The sequence below is a fragment of the Delphinus delphis genome, chromosome 17 (genome assembly GCF_949987515.2).
Source record: "Delphinus delphis chromosome 17, mDelDel1.2, whole genome shotgun sequence".
Taxonomy (NCBI): Eukaryota; Metazoa; Chordata; class Mammalia; order Artiodactyla; family Delphinidae; genus Delphinus; species Delphinus delphis.
Genome location: NC_082699.1, coordinates 20069322 through 20092848, shown reverse-complemented (window position 1 = coordinate 20092848; position 23527 = coordinate 20069322).

Sequence of the window (23527 nt, the reverse complement as noted above, 5' to 3'; positions counted from 1 at the left end):
CAGAGTAATGACAGTAAAGATGATCCAAAATCTTGGAAACAGAATGAAGAAAATAGAAAATTGTTTAACAAGGACCTAGAAGAACTAAAGAGCAAACAAACAATGATGAACAACACAATAAATGAAATTAAAAATTCTCTAGAAGGAATCAATAGCAGAATAACTGAGGTAGAAGAACAGATAAGGGATCTGGAAGGTAAAATAGTGGAAATAACTACAGCAGAGCAGAATAAAGAAAAAAGAATGAAAAGAATTGAGGACAATCTCAGAGACCTCTGGGACAACATTAAACACACCAATATTCGAATTATAGGGGTCCCAAAGAAAAAGAGAAAAAAAGAAAAAAAAAGGGACTGAGAAAATATTTGAAGAGATTATAGTTGAAAACTTCCCTAATATGGGAAAGGAAATAGTCAATCAAGTCCAGGAAGTGCAGAGAGTCCCATACAGAGTAAACACAAGGAGAAACATGCCGAGACACATATTAATCAAATGATCAAAAATTAAATACAAAGAGAAATATTAACAGCAGCAAGGGAAAAGCAACAAATAACATGCAAGGGAATCCCCATAAGGTTAACAGCTGATCTTTCAGCAGAAACTCTGCAAGCCAAAAGACAGTGGCAGGATATATTTAAAGTGATGAAAGGGAAAAACCTACAACCAAGATTACTCTACTCAGCAAGGATCTCATTCAGATTCAACAGAGAAATTAAAACCTTTACAGACAAGCAAAAGCTAAGAAAATTCAGCACCACCAAACCAGTTTACAACAAATGCTAAAGGAACTTCTCTAGGCAGGAAACAAAAGAGAAGGAAAAGAGCTACAAAAACAAACCCAAAACAATTAAGAAAATGGTAATAGGAACATACATATCAATAATTACCTTAAATGTAACTGGATTAAATGCTCCAACCAAAAAACATAGACTGGCTGAATGGATACAAAAACAAGACCCATATATATGCTGTCTACAAGACACCCACTTAAGACCTAGGGACACAACAGATGGAAAGTAAGGGGATGGAAAAATTTTTCCATGGAAATGGAATTCAAAAGAAAGCTGGAGTAGCAATTCTCATATCAGACAAAATAGACTTTAAAATAAAGAGTATTACAAGACAAAGAGGGACACTACATAATGATCAAGGGATCAATCCAAGAAGAAAATATAACAATTGTAAATATTTATACACCCAACATTGGAGAACCTCAATACATAAGGCAAATGCTAACAGCCATAAAAGGGGAAATCGACAGTAACACAGTCAAGTAGGGGACTTAAATAATCCACTTTCACCAATAGACAGATCATCCAAAATGAAAATAAATAAGTAACACAAACTTTAAATGACACATTAAACAAGATGGACTTAATTGATATTTACAGGACATTCCATCCAAAAATACCAGAATACACTTTCTTCTCAAGGGTTCATGGAACATTCTCCAGGATAGATCAAATCTTGGGCCATAAATCAAGCCTTGATAAACTTAAGAAAATCAAAATTGTATCAATTATCTTTTCTGACAACAATGCTATGAGGTTAGATATCAATTACAGGAAAAAACTGTAAAAAGTACAAAAACATGGAGGCTAAACAATATACTACTAAATAACCAAGAGATCACTGAAGAAATCAAAAAATACCTAGAAATAAATGACAATGAAAACACGATGACCCAAAACCTATGGGGTGCAGCAAAAGCAGTTATAAGAGGGAAGTTTATAGAAATACAATCCTACCTCAAGAAACAAGAAACATCTCAAATAAACAACCTAACATTACACTGAAAGCAATTAGAGAAAGAACAAAAAAAAAACCCCAAAATTAGCTAAGGGAAAGAAAACATAAAGATCAGTTCAGAAATAAATGAAAAAGAAATGAAGGAAACAATAGCAAAGATAAATAAAACTAAAAACTTGTTCTTTGAGAAGATAAACAAAATTGTTAAACCATTAGCCAGACTCATCAAGAAAAAAAAGATGACTCAAATCAGTAGAATTAGAAATGAAAAAGGAAAGGTAACACTGCCACTGCAGAAATACAAGGGATCATAAGAGATTACTACAAGCAACTACATGCCAATAAAATGGACAACCTGGCTGGAAAAAAATGGACAAATTCTGAGAAAAGCACAACCTTCTGAGACTGAACCAGGAAGAAATAGAAAATATAAACTGACCAATCACAAGCACTGAAATTAAAGCTGTGATTAAAAATCTTCCAACAAAAAAAAGCCCAGGACCAGATGGCTTCACAGGTGAATTCTATCAAACATTTAGAGAAGAGCTAAAACCTATCCTTCTCAAACTCTTCCAAAATATAGCAGAGGGAGGAAGACTCCCAAACTCATTCTATGAGACCACCATCACCCTGATACCAAAACCAGAAAAAGATGTCACAAAAAGAGAAAACTACAGACCAATATCACTGATGAATATAGATGCAAAAATCCTCAACACAATACTAGCAAACAGAATCCAGCAGCACATTAAAAGGATCATACACCATGATCAAGTGGGGTTTATCCCAGGAATCCATGAATTCTTCAATATATTCAAATCAATCAATGTGATACACCATATTATCAAATTAAAAAATAAAAACCATATGATTATCTCAATAGATACAGAAAAAAGGTTTTGACAAATTCAACACCCAATAATGATAAAAACACTCCAGAAAGTAGGCATAGAGGGAACTTACCTCAACATAATAAAGGCCATATATGACAAACCCACAGCCAACCTTGTTCTCAATGGTGAAAAATTGAAACCATTCCTACTAAGATCAGGAACAACACAAGGTTGTCCACTCTCACCACTATTATTCAACATACTTTTAGAATTTTTAGCCAGAGCAATCAGAACGAAAAAGAAATAAAAGGAAGCCAAGTTGGAAAAGAAGTAAAACTGTCCCTGTTTGCAGATGACATGATAGTATACATAGGGAATCCTAAAGATGCTACCAGAAAACTACTAGAGCTAATCAATGAATCTGATAACATAGCAGGATACAAAATTCATGCACAGAAATCTCTGGCATTCCTATACACAAATAATGAAAAATCTCAAAGAGAAATTAAAGAAACACTCCCATTTATCAATGCAACAAAAATAATAAAATACTTAGGAATAAACCTACCTAAGGAGACAAAAGACCTGTATTCAGAAAACTATAAGACACTGATGAAAGAAATTAAAGATGATACAGATGGAGAGATACACCATGTTCTTAGATTGGAAGAATCAACATTGTGAAAATGACTGTACTACCCAAAGCCATCTACAGATTCAATGTAATCCCTAACAAATTATTAATGGCATTTTTCGCAGAACTAGAGCAAAAAAATTTACTATTTTTATGGAAACAAAAAAGTCTCCAAATAGCCAAAGTAAGCTTGAGAAAGAAAAAGGGAGCTGAAGAAATCAGGCTCCCTAATTTCAGACTATACTACAGAGCTACAATAATCAAGTGAGTATGGTACTGACACAGAAATATAAATATAGATCAATGGATCAGGATAGAAAGCCCAGAGATAAACCCACGCACATATGGTCACCTTATCTTTGATAAAGGAGCAAGAACATACAATGCAGAAAAGACAGCCTCTGCAATAAATGGAGCTGGGAAAACTGGACAGCTACATGTAAAAGAATGAAGTTAGAACACCCCCTTACACTGTACAAAAAAAATAAACTGAAAATGAATTAAAGACCTAAATGTAAGGCCAGACACTATTAAACCTTTAAAGGAAAACATAGGCAGAACACTCTATGACATAAATCACAGCAAGACCTTTTTTGACCAACCTCTTAGAGAAATGGAAATAAAAACAAAAATAAACAAATGGGACCTAATGAAACTTAAAACTTTTGCACAGCAAAGGAAACCATATACAAGACGAAAGGCAACCCTCAGAATGGGAGGAAATATTTGCAAATGAAGCAACTGATATAGGATTAATCTCCAAAGTAGCCAAGCAGTTCATGCCGATCAATATAAAAAAAAATAAACAACCCAATCCACAATGGGCAGAAGACCTAAACAGACATTTTTCCTAAGAAGATATACAGATTGTCATCAGACCCATAAAAGGATGCTCAACTTCACTAATCATTAAAAAAATGCAAATCAAAACTACAATTACATATCACTTCACACCAGTCAGAATGGCCATCATCAAAAAATCTACAAATAATAAATGCTGGAGAGGGTTTGGAGAAAAGGGAACCCTCTTGCACTGTTGGTGGGAATGTAAATTGATGCAGTCACTATGGAGAACAGTATGGAGGTTCCTTAAAAAACTAAAAATAGAACTACCATATGACCCAGCAATCCCACTATTGGGTATATACCCTGAGAAAACCAAATTCAAAAAGAGACATGTACCACAATGTTCATTGCAGCACTATTTACAATAGCCGGGACATGGAAGCAACCTAAGTATCCATAGACAGATGAATTGATAAAGAAGATGTGGCACGTATACATACAATGGAATATTACTCAGCCATAAAAAGAAATGAAATTGAGTTATTTGTAATGAGGTAGACGGACCTTGAGCCTGTCATACAGAGTGAAGTAAGTCAGAAAAAGAAAAATACTTTATGCTGACACATATATATGGAATCTAAAAAACAAAAATGGTTCTGATGAACCTAGTGACAGGACAGGAATAAAGATGCAGACGTAGAAAATGGACTTGAGGACACAGGGAGGGGGAAGGGTAAGCTGGGATGAAGTGAGAGAGTACTATTGATATATATACACTACCAAATGTAATATAGGTAGGTAGTGGGAAGCAGCCGCATAGCACAGGGAGATCAGCTTGGTGCTTTGTGACCACTTAGAGGGGTGGGATGGGGGGGGATGCAAGAGGGAGGGGGTATAGGGATATATGTATACGTATAGCTGATTCACTTTGTTATACAGCAGAAACTAACACAACATTGTAAAGTAATTATACTCCAATAAAGATGTAAAAAAAATAAAATGAAATAACTAGAAAAATTAAAAAGTACTAAATCTTATACTCTATTCTTTTCTTATTATCTTTTGAAACTATGAGGCTGGATTACTTTTATGCACTTTTTTTTTTGTCTTTGTTGTTTTTCAATTTGTACTAGAATATTCTAGTTGTTGATTTATTATTTATTCTTTTTTTTAAGTTTTTTAAAATTAATTAATTTATTTATATTTGGTTGTGTTGGGTCTTCGTTGCTGTGCACAGGCTTTCTCTAGTTGTGGTGAATGGGGGCTACTCTTTGTTGTGGTGCACAGGCTTCTCATTGCAGTGGCTTCTCTTGTTTTGGAGTATGGGCTGTAGGTGCGTGGCCTTCAGTAGTTGCCACACGCGGCTCAGTAGTTGTGGCTCGTGGGCTCTATATCACAGGTTTAGTAGTTGTGGTGCATGGGCTTAGTTGCTCCGTGGCATGTGGGATCTATACAGACCAGGGCTCGAACTAGTGTCCCCTTCATTGGCAGGCAGATTCTTAACCATTGCGCCACCAGGGAAGCCCAATTTTTATTTATTATGATTAGGATTTTTTTGTGCTTCATGATTCTGAGATTGTATGTCTTTTATTAAATCTGAAAATGTGTTATTTGAGCATGGTTTTTCCTGTATTCTCCCTATTCTTACCTTCTGGGACTCCAATTAGCTGTTTGTCATTTCCATTCTGTCATCCATGTCTCATAATCTTTCAGATTTTTCATATTTTGTCTGTGTCTTCAAATGCTTCTGGTAATTTCATCACACCTATTCTCCAGTTCATAATTCTTTCTCTAGGTGTGTCTGATAAACTGTTTAACTTGTCTATTGTGTTTAATGAACAATATATAACAATGTACTTTTTTAAATATTAGAAATTCTACTTGATCTTTTTATAATTATTTCTTTTTTTTAAAGTCTTCTATAATAACTCATTTGTAATTTTATTTTTCATTTTATAAACATTTTAAACATACTCATCTTAAATTCTATAGGTGAAAATTCTAGGATCTGTAGTTCTATTAAGAGTCTAATTTTGCTCTTTTTTTGTTTTGCTGACCCTTGACCATGGTGACTATTTTCTGGTGTTTTCAAATTATGTGTCTGAGCTCATATTTGACTGACTTAAATCTATAGGAATTCTGCGAGGTTGGGATTGAAGGGATAGTCCTTCAGAGAATGTGTGCCTCTTTCTAGGTTAAGGGAAACAAGAATCCATTGAAAGTTAAGTTTGCAGTTTGAAGTTTCCCAGTCCATGTAGGCAGTGTTAAACCTGGGATTATAAATTCTCAGGGAGGCCTTGTGGGAAAGTTTGGAGGCAGGGAGGTGCAGGATTCTTTTTATTCTTCTTCTTTGTTTTTTTTTTTTTCCAATCCAGAGCTCAGGTCAAAAGAACTGTATTTTCCTATTGTCTTCCTTGGCCAGAAAATAGAATTTTTTTTCTAGTGCACTCTAACTGAAGTACGGCCCTCTGAGGATCCTGATTTATGAACAAAGTCATAGTTCTAGCTCTCTATCACATGCAAGCCCTGAGACTTCCATCCTATTCATGCAGCCCTAGAAAATCAAGACTTTACATTCCTGAGTGTGGCAGACATCCACGGCACCAAAGTTGCTTTTACATCCTTAACGCTATTTGCTTTTTTCCTTTATGCACTTTTCTGGACTGAGGGATTTTGCTTTATTCCTTGTGCACTCCGAAATGCATTTAAAAATGTTTCTCTTCTGTGTTTTACTTGTAATTTCTCAGTATCCTCTAGTGTGAAGATTTTTAATATTTCTAACCTGCCACTTTCCCAGAAGTGGAAGTCAACCACATATATTTGTTTAGTTAAAAGTACTGAAAAGTAAACTTGAAAACAAACTTATTACAGAATCAGATTAATGTTAGTCCCATATTTCTCTTGGAAACTCAATTTTCTTTTAAGTAAATGTGTTCTTGTTCTTCTCTGTTTTATTATCTTGTTTCCTCAGACTCTAGATTTCCTGCCTCAGAATGAGAAATGTTTCCTCTCTTCGACTACAGTCGAGGTTGTCAGACTCTATGTTGCTGACAACTAGATGCCCTGTTCTTCACCAATTACCTATTATGTGACCATTTCCTCCCCTCCCCCATAATGTTCCTTACCTTTAGTGGAAAGAAACTCCACTTATCTGGAACCTAGGTTTTGCTTTTGTTTGGTGGCATCATGACCCACCTGCCATTTCTCTTGAAGACTGAACAGTGGTTTTGGAATTACATTTAAACTCATATATCTGTGTGCTTAGTCTTTGCACCACTAAAGCCTGATCTTATTCCAATGTTTGGAGACTGCCGTTCCCATTCTCTGGGATCTTGGTCTCTGTTTTCTCTCATTCCAACTGTCACACTGCCATCTACTCTTTAGTTGGACAACAGACACATTCATCTCAGATGATTAATTTCTCTATTGTTCTATGTTTCCATGAAGAAAACATATTACTTCATTTTTTGTTCCTCCAAAATTGATTTATTTTATTGTTTTGAAATTAGAAAATAATATGCACCTCATTTCAAAAAGCCTGCAAATAATAGAAAGTTAACCACTCCCTCTCCACTCGCCCCCATCCCCAGAATCTCACATGCCAGAGATAATCACTGTTAACAGTTTGGTCATTCATGTAAATCTTTGCATCCAAAACGCAAACATAACAACAAGTTATTATACCTTAAATTTCATTTGTAGCCAGATTTTTTCACACCAAAATTATCATGGGCATGTTTCTTTATTAATGCACAGAGAATTACCATATTATTTTTAATTACTACAAAGTATTCAGTTGTACAGAATATACATAATTTATACAAAATCCCCTGCAGCAGAAAATGCAGATTTTCTCCAAATTAGAAAAAATTTTGCGGTAAATCCTTATACATACAGTGAACTGTATGATTCACTTCCACGGGATAAAGTTCTATGAGTGAATTACTGAAGAAAATGGTATGCCCTTTTTAACTTTTGATACATATTGGCAGACTGACCTCTATCTAGGTTTATATTTATATTCTTCAGCACTGAGCATTACCAATCATATTAATCTTTGTCCATTTAATTGGTAATTTATAATATTTAGTTGTTAATTGATTTAGTAATATTTAGCAGTTTTTTTAGTTCTGACATTTTAATTACATGCCAGCTTTTTGAAAGCTTGCGATACAAATACAGGTATAACTATATATAGATAATGTCAATGTCCATGTAAATAACTTACAGTTATACAGTGCTTTATTATTTTCATTAAAAAATTTAAAATATAGAAGTATGTTAGGAAAAAAATGTGAAAGTTTTCTCCTACCTCCCACCTTTTCTTCCTTTTCCAATCCCCAGACTTAGATGTTATAAATATATTGCTATGTATACTTCCAGAACGTTTTCTTAATAAACAAAAATGGGGTCTTTTTATAGATGCACTCCTGCATCTTGCTCTGTTCTTCCAACACAAACACTTCACTTTGGAAACTGCAGCTATGACTAGCTGTTTTCAATGGACACATAATATTTAATAGTATAGATATGAAACTCTAATTTAATATTCCTCCAATGATGGGCATGTTGGGTGTCTTGGGTTCTTTACTCTTGCAAATTACTGCCATGGGCCCCTCTTTCTGTACTATCCTTGTAATGCCTTTTCTTGACCCTGTCTCACTCTCTTCCCTTCCTCTTGAAAATGGCTCACTCTCTCCTCAACACATCCCTTGATATCATCAGTTTTACAATGAAACAAGATCAGAGAGGTTACTGATTTGTTGAAACAGACTTTGTTGGTAAAGTGAAAGGTGAACTTGAATGCAAACCCGGATTCCAAACCTAGTGTTCCTCCCATGCAAATCATATCTTTGGGCATCTTGTGCAATACGAAATGTCATTTTAAATGCCCTAACTCAGCAATAACAGATTGTTCATAGCCACTGTAAGAAAATCTGACATTTTTCTTCTAGCTATTCTCAAACTCCAACATGACTGTGATGTTTCCCTTATTTCATGTGTTTGAATGTTGTTCAGTTTTTACCAAGCTCAGCACACTTTCTCATTGCTTTTATTAATCTGTAGCTATTTCATTTTTGTGGTAAGTGTTGTTTGATCTTTCTGCACTTGCCTTTCTCATCCTTGTTTGCAGGATCTCACTACCTCAGATCAAAGCAGCAGCCTGTTCTCTCGTCACAGTTGAGCTTTCTAAAGCCAGCTTTCTTACTGAGCAAAGAAGGGATGATCATCCTTTTTTATTAAACGCACCCCTTACACATGATTATATATCAGAATTTTCTCACATGCACAAACTGTAACAAAGTGACAAAATCAACAAAGTAATAATAGCTAATAGTAATAATACATTTAACTCATTACTTGCCTGGCAATGGGCCCAACTTTTCACAAGCATATTCTCATTGAAAACTTCCAATGTCTTTATCAGGTGATAGCTATCATTACTGTGTCCATTTTTAGGTTAAATAACTTGGCAAAAGATGTTCATTTATAAGAAAAGAAATAGGGATTTCAACTCAGGTCTGTCTGGCTCCAGTGCCCAATTATCAATTATTCATCCTTTAGGTGAATAATCAGATGCTTAAGTATGATTTGTATTATACTAAGGGACAACTTATCTTTTTTTATAAATGCACTCTTTAATATTAATGGAAACAAATATAGAAATAAAGCCGAATGTATATACTCACCTGGCTTATAACTTTTCAGGATTTTATCAGTGCTTGGAGACAGGACATACTGTATACAAAACTATTATTGTATCCCATGCCTTAATCTATCTTGTATGTTATTTTAATTTATAGTTTCTAAGAAGTAAATAGAAAGTTATTGCCAATTTATCACACTGGCTTATTTAGGATAGTTCTAATTTAAGATAAGTATAATAAATAAACCTTGGGAAAATTTAGGGTAAAATACCTGGAATATATATTAAGATGGAATAAATAAGACTCATTTAGAAAGCAAATTCAATATGAGAAATAAAGTGAAAATAGGAAAATTCAAGACTGCATGGGGTTAGACAAGCCTATTTCTCATAATAAACATTAATAATAATATCCCACCTGTAGGTCAAATCATTCTAGTATGAATACGGTACATATGACATTCAGCAATCTACTCAGCAATAGTAGAGCAATCTCTCAGCTTCTGATGTAGACTTTGATAAAAATATTATTATTGTTTTAATAATATTTTATCAGTATAACATTCATTCTATTTTAGTCAACACATTGAGTTTTTTCAGAGTTTCAGTAAACAAAATAAAAGTCTTGTGAAAAAGAGAGAAAACACCAACACCATGGATAGAAAAATAGGCAGAATATGGTAGGATATGAGAAGGCATAATTGCATGCTTTGATATTTATGATGAAAGACCAGAGCTGAAAGAAAAATGACAAAAATGCTATCCTAGCCCTTTATGAAACAAAGAAAACCTGAAGGTCGTGCAATAGTAATTTTCATCATTCCTTCCAAAGCTCTGGCAAGCCTTGAAAATTCATATGTAATAGCAGCTAGTTTTTCTATGTGAAAATACTTTGATATCATCCTGGGATACATAGTCTATAAAAGTAAAAACTTTATTTTCCTCCCATAAAGAAAATAATATTCTATTTCAAAACCTGATATTGGTTCTATTTAAATAAGTGTATATTTTTTAGTGCACAAAATATTATATTGAATGGCTCTTTTCTTTCATTTTAACCATGAAGAATAGTTATTTAAAAATCAAGGGTTACATATGAAATATAATCAATAATCTCTTGAGAATTATTTTTTTAAAAAATGACTTTCTGGATAGAGTAGGATGGGAAATTTAAATGCTGTTGTATTTTTATCCTAATTCAACAGTGGATAATTTGAAAATTGTATAAGTACAAATTTTCTAGAGAATTTAAAGTGAAATAGTCTGAATACTTAAAGCTGTTTATAAAACTCTATTTCTTTTTACAACAGTTGAACATATGATAAGACAACCAGCCAGAAGTTTTGCCTTATAAGAGAACGTATTTATATACTTCCTTTTATTCTTGACTAAGGCTTTTATTATTCCACTCCTGAGAAACATACAATATTTTTAGATGATCCCAAAACTTGTTTTCTCCAATCTGGGTATACAGAAATGAACACATTCTACAGAACAATTAACTGTGCTAGCCTACTCCCAACATGTCTAAAATAATAACTGCAGAAAAAATCTTTTTCCTTTTATGTTATCTCAGTTTCAGTAATGCTTTCTTTAAAAAATATATATTCATTTGTATAAATATCTGTTTTCTCTGGAATTCACCACACAATTGTCAAAAACTATGAGAGACAGTAAATTAGTTTATTGTTGTGTTGATGTTTTTCTTTCTCTCACCAACATTGCTTATTTAAAAAGATTTTTTAAATAGGGAAAGCATAATGATTATTGGAAAAAGGAAAATATGACTCTCACTTGCCCAGTTACCACTACGTGAATGTGCCAGACATCTGGGCTTTATATTGCCTTGTTTGAAACATCTGTTACCTTTAGTTCTTTCATGTCTATCATTCTTAAGAAATTTCCCAGGAAAGTCTTAGTGATTCTTTTTCCATCCTTTCATTTAGATGTGCTTTAGCTATATAGTACTATAGAGAGTTACTTTCAGTCTTCTTTATTGAAAAGTAAAAAATCAAAGCCAAAAAGCAAAATCAAAGTAGAATTCTGAATTCACTAGATACTTTATGTGGAAGAAAACTAAAGAAGTGATTATTGCTAAAATAAGGTAGTGAGAAAGGCATATTTAAAGTCACAACTTTAGGGGTAACCGTTTTTTTAATGTGGTAAATTTACAGACAATGTATAGAGATATATAAATGTATCCCCCCGAAAGTCTTGTCCTACCATTCCAAGAGTCAAGAATGAAACCAAATTGCTCATTTCTTTTCAATGACAATGTAATCATAACCTTAGATGAAATATTGTTGAGGTAATTCCTACATACCAAATCAGAAACTTGATTTGAATAATTTACTAAGTAACAAAGTTGTCAAGTCAATTTTTTCCAGTTGGAATGTTTACTTGGAGGACTCTTTAGGCAGTTATGCATAGAATTCCAACAGTGTATGTGAACTAAACAGTTAGCTTTCTTTAGTTTAAACAATTTTCTTGTGAAAATGCTTGCTCTGATAACCCATCAGTGAGAAGCACTGTGGGGCAAATGGTATCTTCTGTCATTGCCTATGTTTTGTATTTGAGAAATATAGTAGAATTCCTTATTACCAAGTAGAATGGTTTTCAAAGAGTATAAAACACCTTTAGCTTTGGTAGATTTTGTTGACTTTAATCATAGTGTGTTAATTAAATTATCCTTTTCATATTTAACAAGTGAGTTCCAGATATATATAAAAGACTATATAAAACACAAGTTACACTTACCAGACTGATCCCTGTCCTACTTTCCCTGAAAGGTGAAAAGAAATGTCATGGGTTTTTGGAGACAACAGAAGTTCCCATATTTTGAGTTACATAATTTAATTTGTAACAGATTTAGAGAAGTGCCAAAGAGATAAGATTCTTTTAACATAAACCTTTAATCAGCATAAATGGTAAAATTTAAATTGCTATTTAATTAGGTGAAAAATGCTGATATCTTGATGCAATAGGCTATTAAGACAAGATTTTTTTTAAACAGAGTTTGGGATCATGAAATCCAGAAAGATTGATGCTCAAAGTAATAAAATAAAGAAAAAAATAGTTGTATTAATAGATGTTATCAGGGATATTTTACTGAGAGAATTTCAGAATATATTTTAAAGATTAGGCTAGAATATAAGTGCTTCTTTTAGATTTGGGCATGCATATACTTAGGATTGTCCCTAGAAATTTTCCATGGATAATATTTTTGTTGTTGATATTATTAAGAACTAACTATTGTAGAGCAAGTTTGGTAGAAGCCTTGGTCTATTTGAGACACTTTAACAGAGTGGCACCTACTTCATACCTAAGAATGTAGCCAGACTTTATCCCTAATCAAAGCTTAGTCCCAGGTTAAGAGTGTATTCAGTAAGTACCACGAGGAAAAATTGTAAAGAACTTTGAAGAGAGGATTCAAGAGAACTTGAAGTCATTAGCTATTTCCATGGTTATATATATAGATATATATTTTTAAATATAAATTTATTTATTTATTTATTTTTGGCTTCATTGGGTCTTTGTTGCGGGCTTTCTCTAGTTGCGGCGAGTGTGGGCTACTCTTCGCTGCAGTGAGTGGGCTTCTAATTGCAGTTGTTTCTCTTGTTGCAGAGCACAGGCTCTAGGCACGCGGGCTTCAGTAGTTGTGGCTCACGGGCTCTAGAGCGCAGGCTCAGTAGTTGTGGCACACGGGCTTAGTTGCTCCATGGCATATGGGATCTTCCTGGACCAGGGCTCGAACCCGTGTCCCCTGAATTGGCAGGCAGATTCTTAACCACTGCGCCACCAGGGAAGCCCTCCATGGTTATATTTTGAAAAAAAAAATGTGCAACTTGTTAGGGGGAGTGGTTGATACTTCCCAATTCCACCAACCAATGGAAGCAGGTGGTTGGTTTATGCTCCCACGGGTGCCAGAGTGCCACCTAGTGACAGTTAAGATGAACTGAAGGCACCTGACCCTCAACATGTAAAGAACTTAACAAGAGGGACTAACATTTGAACAAGCCTTTTCTCTGTTGACGTAATTCACTTAACTTGTTAGTAATAGAATAATATTAAATATGAATAGCAGTTAAATAAATGTAAATGATTCCACTATTTTATTGTTTCCGTTGTCAAGGAATTCGTGTTTTTCTTCAACTTCTCAATATCCTTATTTTAAAGTCATATTTGTATAAATGTCAAGTACAGTGATGCTCTGCTTATACATTTACTATTTTGTGTTTACCTCAAACTGATTCACAATTCTCACATAAGCATTTCATTTATCATCTCATCTCCTCTCCATTTAACAATCTTCTCTAAATCCATTTACTTTAGGCAAAACAGTTTAATAGCTTTTGAAAGTATTTCCCTTCCTGACAAATCCAGCATAATGTTTCCAAATGAATGAAAATAGTTCATACTTGGAACTTTTTACTCTACAACTATCTAGGAATAAAAATATGCTTACAAAATATATTAGCCATGGATTCCCTTAAAAATAGATTTAAAAACAGTTAACTTTGACAACAGTTCCAGATTGGCTTCTTGCTCTTCACAACAGTTTTTGAACAATTTTATTATTATAAGGCTCAAAAATGACTCCAATTATAGACACAGAGACCAGTGAGCTCAATTTGTTGTCATTGTAGGCAAAGCACTGAAACTGGAATCAGGAGACTCATCCTCGTCCTGGTTAGCTTCTGCCTTTATGCCGATGGTCACTCAATTTCCCCTTTTTCCACTTATTTCATCTGCAGAATGAGGTAACTGCTTCTCAGAAGAATTGCTTGTAGATCCCTGCTCGGAATCTACCAGGTCTGAGCAGACCATTGGTATAAAAATTTTGACTGAACTCTCCATAGGAGTTTTTGAAATCAACTTTATCGAGATATAATTTTCATACTGTAATATGAACTCATTTAAAATGTACATGATGAGGTCATAAAAGCACACACCCATGTAACCATCACCTCAATCAACACATAGAACATTTTTATCACTCTCAAAACTTCCCTCATGACCCTGTGTAGTCAATTCTTCTCCCATCTCCAGTCTTCACTGAATTTTGATTCGTATGTTCTCTGCTTCTGCTCGCTATGTATCTCATACTTCTCTTCCCTGCATATTTTAATTTTATTATTAAACTATATGTTCTCTTAGGTGATTTCCAACTCAAAATTTCTATGATTTAATGATGTTTATGTAATGAATTTGATTACTTCATGGATCACCATGGCCATAGACATCAACTATATCCAGATTAGTAATTTTAGTTAGTTTTACCATTAGTCACACACACACACACACACACACACACACACACACACACACACACCAGCAAGAAAGTCTCAATAAATCACTGAAAAGATAAGCATAATTTCATGTCATATTAAGGATAGTAGTAGCAGTATGTAAGTAAAAAGGTTATTTGCTTATGAATCTAAGAAATAAAATCTTCCTAATCTTTACTTTGTAATTGAGAACAACTTGTGCTTTCTTTTTTCTCTTAAAAAGGTATTTCCTGGCTTTAACAGGCAGACTGTGGTGTCTAAACACTCTTTCCCAATGAAAGGAATCAGAAATCCTTGATAAATTGCTAGTTCCAGATATAAGGTAGGAAATATACAGGATGAAATTGAGATATTTTACTTTTTGAAAAGGAAGAAAAAATATCAAATATTCATGGGTTCACGGCAAAGAAATGGGTAGTTTAGTGAGTTTATATAGCCTAACCTGAAACAGTAATTTTTTTTAATGAGCGTAATAAATTGAAACACCAAATATATGTAAAAAATGAGAACTTAAAAATACTAGATTTAAAAATAACATTGCTCACTGTGAATGTTACTAGAATATCAGCTAATTATTCTGAAAATTGATAAGTACAAGGAAATTATCAAGCATTTATTTTTCTTTTCTTGCATGCAAGAAAAGGGTAATGAAATTGTTGATGAGTATAGTAGTCTGCTAATATCATAAACTGTGTGACTAAAATAACAGAAGTTTATATATCACAGTCTAGAGGCTAGGCAAGCTATGATCAAAGAGCTGGATAATTTGGTTTCTGGTGAGAACTCTCTTCCCAGCTTGTGGATGGGAGCCTTGCTGTGGCCTCACATGGCCTTTCCTCAGTGGGGAGAAAGAGATCAACTCTGCTCTCTTCTGATAAGGGCACTAATATTATGAGGGCCCCACCCTCATGACTTCATCTAACCCGAATTACCTCCCAAAGGCCGCATATCCAAATACCATCACATTGGTGGTTAGGAATTCAACATATGAATTTTGTTGAGGCATAAATATTCAATCCCTAACAATGAGGGAAATTTAAAAAAAAATAATTCTAGTTGCTAAACACAGAAGGAATGATACAATAGAAATTTAGCATTTTGCAACCTCTGAAAAATAAAAACAATTAAAATATGTACCTAGATGACAATCATTCATGAATGCTAAATCCATGGAATAAAAATCTTAAGGACAAGTTTTTATTAGATGAATAGGCCCAACACTACAAACCTAATGATCCATCTTAGCATCACTGGATGTGTTTGGTAGATTGAATGGTCCCAATTCTTTAACCCTCTTTGTATCCACTTTTATTGTCAAGTTTGACTTGGCTTGGTCATATGACTTGCTCTGATCAATGGCATATTTGTGGAAATACTATACCAGTTCCAAACCTAGGCTTTAAGAAATTTAGTGGGTTTCCCCACATCCTCCTGTGACTTTTCAATTCTGTTGAGAAGAGTTAAGCCTGATATTCCTAGTTAGATGAGAGTCATTTGAAGCTGAGTTTTCACAGATATCAGAGTTTTATATATAACAACTTTCCTTATGGCTGATTAGCTGGAGCACAGCTGACTCACAGATCCATGAGAATAAATGCTTCTCATTGTGTACCACTGAGATTTCATGACTTTCTTGTTCACAAAAATATATATTTGGTAATATTTTTGTATTAATAACTCACTGACACAAAATGAGATGAACTAACGCTGTATATCTCATGTTGTGATGCAATATGAAGGATGTAACACAACTTAAAAATTGTGCTTTCTTTAAGTAATTGCACCTTAATCTAATCCATTCAAACACTGAAAATAAAAGAACCAGTTAAACAATGCCACAAAGAAACAGTTGAACATTTCACAAGTCAAATGACTCAGTTCTTACAAAAAAAAAAGGGGGGGAAAAATTTAAAAAAGAGAAAAACAGAAGACCTATAGAATAAAAGCTCCTTTAGAAATATATCAGCTAGTATACCTTAAACATATAAGTGCTGTATATCAATTATTTCTCAATAAAACTGGAAAAAAAATTAAATTAGCTGAATGCTGCAAGTGGATGATGAGTACTTATTTGAACAAACCATTTATAAGAAAAAAATGTTTGAGACAGTCAAGGAAATGTGAATAGGGAATGAATATTAAGGAATGACTATTAATTTAGTTAGTACACAAAGCCATGATAATCATGTTTAAAAAATAGTCTTAAAACTCTTCTTGGGGTTAACTCTTTAAGATAAAATTCTTAAAAAGACTATTTTCTCTTACCAAGGAAATAAATATTCCAAAATGCAGTCAGTTATTAAAAATTTAGTTGTGTACAAAAATTAAATTCTAATAGATATTGAGTTTAATATCCCATGCAATAGAAATTCTAAGCTTTAATTTACAATGGTCCAAAGATGGTTAACGTTATGTAAACAGCCACTATCTAAATTTCAGTGTCATCTATTAAATAATGTGTGATAGTCATGTACTCACCAAATGGTGATTATTTACACACTGCAGTGGCTAAACATAGGACACATTCCACTGAACTCTGATCATGTGCAGTGTGTCTGCATCCATATGTGTGTACAATATATATGTACATATGCATATATGTCTATACATATTATTTATGTGCTATTCCATCAAAACACATGAAAGAAAAGGAAATTATCATTTCCTTTTATTAAAAAAGGAAATTAAAAATTAGATTGTATTAAGTTCTTGTCTGCTTTCCACATTTGAAAAAAACAACAAAAACATGGCACAGAGTAAATGCAGAAGAACTAAAATGTCTTTCAAATGATAATTATTTTCCTTAATATATAAAGCTACTTTCAAGCCTAGGTGATATGGTGATCAACTAACTTTAGAAATGAAGGCCCTCAAAAGTAACGCTTGACTTAAACTATATTATGTGAAAAATCCTTATGTATTACTTGCAGCAGCATAAATGTTTTACCAAAAGAAAAAGTTCATGTGATTTAACCATTTTTATTAACTGTTTCAAATAATGCATAGATGAAATTTGTCAAATAAAATCAAGATTTCAGAAAGAATCACAGAAATTACTGTTCTGTGTTTAGATTTATATTACTTTAAGACTGTTTTAGTGCATCTACATAAAAGATTATGCTATGTATACACCCAATAGAATAAAATAGAAAATGTGTATATATCTTTATATTCTGCTTGGATTGGATATTGGATTGCTATAATGATGAATATAATGGTTGACAATAAATTAAAAACCCAGAACATTTGCTCTGTCTTTATGTATGTAATATTTTATGGAAAAACCCAAACAAACTTTTTGGTCGGCCCAATAGGTTTTAAAATTTCCATGTTTTAGTTTTAGAATTTTCAAAATGGATATATTGTATGCTTATCCACCATTTTGCATATGATTTTACATAATGAACATTTTCAGATATGATTAAGTGATAATATAGGAATTGATATTGGAGAATCTTGAAAATGTTTTAATGTATTTACCCAGTAATTAGGTAATAAATGCAGATTGCATTTCAGCAAGAACCAATGGGTAATCAAAATTAGTTTGCTTTACTGTGTTATTATTTTGCTGAACTGAATGTTCCTGAAACTAACTATGTAAGAATTTAAGTCTGAAAAAAATTTAACCTGAGGTCATCACTGAAAACATGTTTTTCTTAATATAAAATATCATCAGAAAATGGTGTTTAATCAATTTTTTTGGATAACAATAAATATCAATTTATAAGAGAGTCATAAAATCTAATGACATTATATAATTATACCATTTGGAGCTTTAAAATCATCTTTATAAAAAGAATAACTCTCAATAAAAAGTATCTTGAAAAATGTGTTTTCTAAAATCAAATACTGCTGAATCAAGAGCAGTTATATAATGGTCTTTGTTACAGTGGAATTTGTATTACGAAAATGAATAGTATTCTTACTACTAGCTTTTTAAAGTAGTAGTTTTTTAACTTGTGTCCAATATGATACTCTTAAAAGCAATACCAATTAAACATGGAAGAAATAGCACATGTTCCTAATTCAAAAATTTATTGAGAATTCTATAGTGTTTACCGTTCTATTATAATGCTTAGGGAAAAAATTATTTGCCAGACATCTTCTTCTACTTCTTTAATGGAATAGGGGATGGGGGAAAAGGATTTTTTTTTTTTTGAAAAAAATATTTCAAAAATTTTTGTCTACAGCTTGATTAAAAAAAAAAAACAACATTCTAATCATGCATCTTAATACCCTATAGAGACAAATTAATCTTCTGCCATAGATCTTCAAATCAGAGTCTACTCAAAAATCAAGGGATGTTGATAGATGCAAGAGAAAAATTCCACCAGAAGTTTGAAAAGGTAGAAGGAGTCCTATCCTTTAGACCACTAAAGAACAGGCATGTGCCACAATCCAATATTCCAGCAAGGTCTGCTTACAAGAGCTAACTTATCTGTGTTCACTAAGTTCTAAGTTTAAAAAACCCACATGCTCCCCACCCCTGCCAAAAAAAAAAAAAAAAGTAAAATAAGCTTCCATTTGAAACATCAAAAAAAGGGCAATACTTTTGAGAATTCTTGGTTGTTTACAAACTCAACATTCTAATGTTTTCATCAAAAGCTTATTCTGGGAAGTAAATGAAGTAATCTTTTTGGAAAGTAATAGGATTTTATTCTCATGAGATTCTCCCACAGAGAGGTGGCCACTTCCTTAAATCAACCAGTCAGGTATGATGATACCTCAAGTCCCAACTGCTTGAAGCAAATAAATAATAAATGAAGATGGTATTTGAGTCTGAAAAAAATCTTCCGCTAGGTCAAGAACCTCCTTTTTGTGAACTCTGTAAGATGCGTCATGCAGAAACAGGAGTTAAAGGTTGGGAGCTTGACCACACACTCCACTTTGGCTTGTAAGCTGAAAGTTACCACTAATGCAGCACCAAGTGCATCACTAAAGTGGTTTTGTTTTTCTTTCTTTTTTAAATTTTTTCTGTTTTTAATGGTATGAGTTCTGCTTTCACTCCAGGATAGCTGAGAGTCAGAAATACTGGGGAGAAAAGTTAGCATTCTTACTGAGCACAAGCCCGCTGCTAAGATGGTATTTTGTATTGATTTTTCCTGAAGCCTGTAATCTTGAAAGCTTGTAACAGAGGATGAGGTAAATATCATTTTATTTGCTCAAATAGGTTTAGATTAGATTGAGATGAAAAAGTAAGGACAGGCCAAATTAGGACTGAAAGCAGCAATTACAGATTATTGTTTCCAGCAGTAACTAGAATGGGTTATTTCACTGATAAAAAGGCTTATTGAAAGAAAGAATTGGTGATTTTTTTCTTCTAAAATAAAAAAAAAAATAAGTAAAAGGACGGTATGAAATTAAAACTATTTTTAAGTGTGAAAATAATCAGGCTTCTTTTAAATCAGAGCAGAACTCAGATGGCATTAAGTTTACCTACAAATATAACCCCAAACGTGAGTTCTTACAATGCAGACTAGCAAATCAGCAAAACGTATTTTTGATTATGCAAGCGTATTATATGTTATATTCTCATTTAGCTTAAAAAAAATCTCTGAAGCCCAAGGCATAAAACCATAAAATAAGCTCTAAAATTAATTCCCTCAATCACATTATTTCAGAAAAAAATGTGTACAAAACCATTCAAATGATACTGACAATAGGGCATGGAATTTAAAAGGTTTAACCATGTCTCATCTCAGAGTCTGTTTTATTTCTTTATCTTCTAAGCACTTCAAACATATAAGCCGTTATTCCGTCTTTAGATCAGTAACTTTGAATTGTTCTACCTGTCATTCTGCAGTGACTAGCACAGCTAGATGTCATACAATGATTGTTTGCACTTTCATTCTCTCACATTAAATGGCAATCATTCGGTCCTTTTGATTTGTTTCTTTTATTTAGCCCTGAAGTTTTTACACTAGAATCTCATTAAAGCTGAACTAGTGTACTCCTGTCAAAAAACTAATGGAAAAAAGTTTAAAAGTGAAATATGTCCCCTATATTGTCACTCCTGAGAAGTTGCATCTATCAAGATTTCCCAAGTTTAGCACTGTTTTATATTTTATTGAGTCTGCTTGTCTCACTTGCTCTTTTCCTTTTCATTTAGAAAATGAAGAAAAACCAATGAAACCAGGTTCATATATATAAAAAGAAGGATATAAATATTTAGAAATATTTATCTTACCTTTAGTTCTCTATCATATAAATTTTATATATATATATATATATATATATATATATAAAATAACACTAATTTTGACATCTAAATAGACTCCAAATGAGCAAGGCAGTTTGTAATTATAATCTGGGTTCAAAAATAAATGAATTCAAATAGATAATTTAATGGCTTATTGTAAAAATGCTTGTATGAAACTAGACTTTCTATTTCATAATCAAGAAAATATTCTTATAAGAGCAAATAACTTATGATCAAGGTGAGGATATCAATTATGACTAAAATTGGAATTAGTAAGAAGGATAGTTCTTAAACTGCATAGGATTTATTTATGCATAAGTATGTCCCATTGTGTTCAGAAAGAAAAATCATCTAGGTCATATTCATATAATCTAGGCACCACGGACAATGACAAATATATTCATTCAACATGAATCTCCTTTCATCATGTGCTGCTGTTCTGAAAGATAAGTGAAATAGATTGTGTGGAGGCTGATCCCTTTCTGAATTCCAGAAAATAAGATAAGTGTCTTCAGAATGCTGGCAAATTAATCCCAGTGAAATTATGAACCACTGACTAAAGATCCAGCCAGAAAGGGATAAAAATGGCAGGGGTGATTGCTGTAATTTGAAAGGTACCTTTACTATTCATGCTGTATTTGTCAGCTGATACTGTAACATGTTTTGCTCCCAAATTCTTCATCTGGAAATGAGATATCCAATATATCTCAATTGGCTTCATAGATTAAATATAGAATATTCATGATTGCTAATGTTGCTATTTATTTTTCTCAATATATATAGATAGGATTTGAGATTTGGAACTGCAACACAATTTCATTTTCAGTCTCCAGTGCCCTTATATTTTATTCATGCATTTATAATTAATTTTAATAGCATACAATTAAAGATAAACTTTCTAAATCTATTCCTGGTTTTAAAAAAATGTTGTAGAAAATACATTTTTTCCCTCACTTGTGTTACATTTTTTTTCTGGACTACCTAATGCAGATGAATATTTTGCAATAATTTATGTGAATAAATTTCTAGATCACATAAAATTAAATTATTTACTAAAAACTCTAATGCCTGTTACACATTTAAAATATATTCCTAACTAATAACCTAATAAAATTAGGAGGTTTAAAGTTGAGAAAATGTACTGTGTGGATTAATGTTGACCTATGATTACATATAATATATTACACACACATACATACACATATAATGTTTGAAAATAGTTAATAAAATATCAAAGAAGTCATATATATTACACAAGATATTATGACAAATTTCATTTAAATCTGTAGTCACTTTTATCCACAGTTTTAAGTTTCACAGATAGTTTGACAATATTATGTTTCTGAGGTTAGAAGCAAATGTTTAGAATATGATTACCTTTATAATTTCATTTGACTATGTTGACCAGATTTTTTTTTAAAGCTCTGTTCGACGTACACAATTCCTAACAGCAAAAAGCAATTTCTATTTTCTCTCAGTGAGCTGATTACACCAGTTATTTGGTTCACCCTGTACTAGAGAGACAGCCTGAATGAGTGATTAGCAGTCTGAAGATCTGACTTGAGAACTTGAATCTGCGGGCTCTTGTCCGGGGTCTTTCCACTAGGTTATGCTGCTGCTCCTTTGGAAACTAAAGCCAGACCCACCTGGGTGGCCTGGGAGATGCTTGTGTTTTCAAGAAAAAGAATGCTGTTTCTTTTCTTCTTCTCAGAGCAATCTTGCTTGAAAAAACAACATTGCTACTGCAACACTATTTGGATGGAATTTTGTAGAAATTGAGCATGCTGTGCCATATGCTTTGAAAAACTGGAGAAAATAAATTTTTATTTGAATTAAGAAAATGCAACAAATTGCTTGTCTGTAGTTGGAGGCTTGCTTTATTTCGAGAATCTCTGCCAGGTGCCTAAGCTTGTTTCTGTATATTAAACAAAAAGAACTACAGTAACAAAATCAGCAGGCAAATAGTATAAACAGAACTGGTGAATGCTGTGTCAATTCACCCAAACAATTCTCCCAATACGCCACGGTGATTATTCGAAATATCCCTGTGTTTTCCACAGTTTGCTTGTTCCAGTCTAGCATATATGACTGACAAGTTAGAAGTATTGGCTCCAGTTGTGGAAAGCAGGTAGAAACATAAAGACAAAGATTCTACGGTACTGGGGTAAAATTACAATCCAGAGATACTATTGAAAAGATAAAACGGAAAAAAAAAATTTTTCTATTGTAGTATATGAAATTCAGTGTTTATATTCAGATTTTTGTTTTCTGGGGTTTTTTTTTGACAAGCTATGGTTGAAATCCATTAAGTTTTCTTTTCTTTTTTCTGGTAAAGCTATTGGAAATTTCCTTTATAGCCCTTTCTCATTTTAGAAATTAAAGTGCATTTGT